Source organism: Montipora capricornis, chromosome 5 (genome assembly GCF_036669925.1).
Source record: "Montipora capricornis isolate CH-2021 chromosome 5, ASM3666992v2, whole genome shotgun sequence".
In the NCBI taxonomy this organism is placed as follows: domain Eukaryota; kingdom Metazoa; phylum Cnidaria; class Anthozoa; order Scleractinia; family Acroporidae; genus Montipora; species Montipora capricornis.
The window spans coordinates 9939366-9944289 of record NC_090887.1 but is presented as its reverse complement, the minus strand read 5'-3'; positions in this window follow the sequence as shown (position 1 = coordinate 9944289).

Sequence of the window (4924 nt, the reverse complement as noted above, 5' to 3'; positions counted from 1 at the left end):
TAAAATAGTGACCAAAATGTTTTAATCTCATTTGAACAACCTCCCATATCTTGTTTTAAACATATTTCTTTATTCTAGCGATATTCAAATTCGATCATTTCTAATTGCTGAGCAAGAAAATGACACACAAAATCAAGAATCTTAAACTGTTAGTGACTAACGTTTCATAAATAAAACATGTACAGCCCGTAGAGCAAAAAAAAAATAAATTATTTTACCTTAGAAAAGGTAGATACTTAGAAGAATAATAAGTATTGTACAAATTAAAAACGAAAGTAATAGTAAGGTCAATGGGACAGGGATTAGTTTAAATGCTCCGATGATATCCTTTTATAGTATCACCCAACTAGTGGACTAATGCAAATGCTACATTTTGATTGGCTACGCTACTAGAGAACTATTAGTAATAGTCCTCGAGTAGCGAAAAGCGTCATGCTTTCTTTCGTTTTATTCCCAAATAAATGTTCTTCAACTTGCATTTGCTCCTAACTTTATTATCGCCTTTTCTGTCCGACTAGTTGGGAGATAATAAAACAATTAGACCCTTCGCCCTCAAGGGCCATGGGTCAATAGCCCATGAGGCGAAGCCGAATGGGCTATTGACCCGTGGCCCGCAAAGGCTACGGGTCTAATTGTTAAATAGTTATTGTTTGTCTCAAGATATTCCCTACCCTCCGAGCTTCCGACTACTGTCGAGTGCGCAGTAATCAAATCTCATCGTTGAGCCCAGTTCGGTCAACATGGTCGAAAGCTGGAAGAAACCGCCGAACATTTCGTAGACGGTAGCGAAAAACGCATTTGTCGGTTGACCTTTGAATTTAAGAGTCTGCATGTTATTGAAAGGCACAGTAATTTAAAACAGGCGTCCAACGAAGATAACTCTCAAACTGTAGGTGAATTTAAGTTACCTTACGAATTTTTTAAACTCTATTAGATAATTCAGTTAATAATCATGAAACATTTTATTTTTCTCGTAGTACGCTAAAGCAACTTTGAGACACCTAATGGAAGCAAGAAAAGAACAATTGTAATTTCTAACGCTCATTGCGAAACCTACACAACGTAAGTGCGGTTTTTCACTGTCTTAATTTGTAAGAATAAAATATTTATTTTTCCCAAGCAAAACATATGATTTCCCTTTGACATCATCATCAGCATCATCAAATCCAACTTTTTCACCTGCTGTTTTTGGCCGTAGCTTTGACCTATTCACAGCAGACAATTATCGTGAAGCCCAAAGTTGCAATTCCAAATGACACTCCTCAAACCGGTCGTAAATACAATTGCATCTTCTTGTTTTTCGTTAGGTACGTTGTAATTGACAAATGACCATCATTACGGATCAAGCTAAAGTCATCCAAGTTGTCAGCATTACTCAAAATGTAAGTACATTTTATGTTCCTTATTCACTACTAGCACAAATCCCATAATACAACTCTTTTACCACCCAAATGTTTTCGACATTTTTATGTCCCAGGAGAAATTGCAAACAATGGTTATGCTAACGTTTTGAGGGGTAATAGAGGTGTATTATGGGATTGCGCAACTAGTGAATGTAAAAATGTTTCCATTTACTAGCTATTATCATTCACCCGACCAAATTTAAACTTCAAAACAGAATATTTCAAGCAAAATACAACCATTGGGAAATCAAGACTTTTCAAGGCCATATGCTAAGATTCAGACTGTAAGTACAACTTCCTGTCATCCCAATTTTTTGTTAACGTTTAGGTCCCTAAACCTAGTGTGCCTTTTCTTTATTTTCGTTAATTGCGACACCTGTTGACAACGGCTGTAGACATCCAATTGACTTCAAAACATTCAAATTTCTTTTCTATTTCTTTTAAAATAGTATTTTTTACAATAGAGCTTACATATTTTAAAATATTAAAAGAAATATTTATCCTTGCAAGTAAACCCTTAAAACTAAAAGTAAACGTATAAATACAGAGATATCAATTAGGTAATACGTATAAAAACATGAAATATTTAGAACCGTTAAATTTTACAAAAAACAGAGCTCAATCCCTCTTTCGTCTATCCTCTCTGTTCAGTGGTGTGATTGTCCCCACCCCCTTCCATTCCTCCCAACTCAAGCCCAAAGAAACATCTCCCCATCAATATGGCATACGTTGCCTTTTTCTGTTAGTTGATAAGTATTATCGTTGTTGTATACCATGCACTTTTTTGCGGATAATCTAGAAGTCATCATATTTCCATGAGAACATGTACTCTAATAGTATCCTTCCCTGACCATTCCCTCCTTGTACAGCAGCTTTATCTTTTGTACATAATACCATTTGCATTTCCATAATCTCGACATCCCTTGGTAGATTAAACACTAAAACAAACTCCATAACACTCTCTGCTGTTGAACCAATTTCCCTTTAAGAAATATGTCCTGGTTTAGATGAACGCTAGTCGATTAGTACACTAAACCTTTAATGGATACTATGCGCTTTTTTGCAGATCCTCCATGACAATCGGCAAGTCATAATCATATTTTCATGAGGACATGTACTCTAATCAGTACCAGTCCCTCTCCCCGACCACTCCCTCCTTGCACAGCTGCGTCATCGTTTGTCTAAAAGACCATTACATTTCCATTTTCTCGAAATCCCTTCATTTCTCTTACCCTTGCTAGACTAGTTTCGAGGTCATGTAATTCTGCATATTCTAGAAATCTAAATTGTAAAAAATAAGACAATACACAAAGCCAATTAACAAATGACAAGCAAGCTCAATAATATAAAATAGCCGTTTTGTTTAAATGCAATTTAATTAGTCCAACATTTTAACTTGAAATTGCAGTATTTCAATTCTTATGTTAACTTAAAATAAATCTACTTTGTTAACGCTTCCCTCTCCACAGCCGTTAAAATACCAACTTTTAATACCAATAAGAGCGTTTTCATTCACGTGACCAGCAGCCATATTGGATTTCTTAAACAAAAGAAAGTATTTGCATAAAAATTGAATTCAGTTCCCGGATCGAGGATTAGTTTGGTACACCATCATGGGTGCCATTCCTTTGTTTTGGAACACCAACATAACCGCCGTGACGTCATGTGAAAACGCTCCATACTTTAATTTGAATTCAACGTATTTATGATCTCAAACAACCGATTTTTGGCAAACCTCATTCCCAGGGCCTCTCCCTTCGCTTTGAGGAAAGGTCCTGGCAACGACGCTGGTAACACCTTAGATAAACCAAAATCACTAACAGAATTGGTTTTACAACCATATTATTTATCATGACAATTTTCCAGTAAATTTGCAACAGAAAACTACCAGTTAAAGGATCCATAAGTACATCATTAATCCTCTTTTGCAATGATATTTAAATGACTTGTAGAGTTCCATAATAAAAAGTGCTTTATCACGCTAATATTCTCCAACTTTTTTTCTTCTTAGACTTTTAGCCGTATTTACTCGAAAATCAGGGTAATGGACATCTGAAACGCAAGGAATTACTCTGGAAACCGTAAGTGCTTTTTTTATCTTCACGCCCTGTAATAATTCTTACACTTAACTTCCTTATTTTATTTCTACCAAAAGCCAAGCACTCACTACAGGAAATTCAAATTTATTGACCGTTATTGGAAACTGCTAACATCAGACAGTAAGTACTTGTTTTTGAGACTTTGCATCCGCATTATTAAATATGTCCACTTATTCCATCCATTTTCCAAGTTAGTCTTGTCCGCAAAAGACGATGAATTTGGTCATCCCCAAGTATCGTCCACACAGTGAGTACTCCTTTCCATACTCTTCTCTTACAGCCATTTCCCATTTTGCTCTCACAAGTTACAATATTGTCACAATAGTGGCAATTAAAGAATCTCGTAGAAAATCTCGCGCCACGTTTGCAACTAACCAATAAGTTCCTCCGCTTTGAAAATGTTCTTATTTCCTTTGTCTACAACTACATATATATTACTAGAACACGACAATCAGAGCCTCCAAAAACTGCTCAGGAAACCTTACACACAACTCGACAAGAGATTATCGGTAAGTGTTTATTTCTAGGCAAAAGCACAACAGGCCATCGCTTTCCTGAAATTTCACTGGATAATTAAACTTCACGTTTAGAACATTTGCAAAATCTTCCTTAGCTCTCTTTTTCTTCTCTTCCTCTTTTTCACATAACATCCAATCATGATAAATTCTTATAACAACAAATAAATATAAAAAATAAATGATACGCTATTAAACCGATTAAAACTACTTTACCACATCGTTTCTTGACCACTTGCTTAACCACTGAAACCAAAAGGTAAAATCCGGAATGGAAGCTGAACTCTGTAGGTACAGAGGGGACATATCACCCCAACCAACTCAAACAAGCTATCATTGCACCTTAGATCAATAGTGATATTTAGTAACTGAATTACTTTGTTTAGGCCCAAAATCACTAAGCTATATCACTTATCATTACAGATTCAGTTAATTGAAGATCTCCAAATCGTAAGTGTACGATTAAAGTAAATCGTTTATTCGAACTCGAGCGAACAAATCACGTTCCTTAAGGACGGTGCCTACTATTGTTATTGCGCATACGTTTTGCGCATCTCCAGATACTCGGATTTCCTATCGCCGATGCTTACTGATACAGTGATATTCTTGCGCGGTTTAAAACTATCGGGAGAAAGTAGATCTTAGTAAGTACTCTTGGTATCCAAAAAGAAAATTGGGGGTAACCATGCATTTTTGAGAGATACTTAAGCTTCAATTTGAGAAAGAACGCCATACATTGCTTTGTATTTGAAAGCTTTTTACAAATATTATTCATGAATTATCTTTGAAAAATGCGTGGTTACCCCAATTTTCTTTTTGGATTTCTGTAACACTTGTTAAGATCTACATTTCCTGCATAATCACACATCGGGGCAAGAACATCTTTAATTAGTAGGTACCGTCCTTA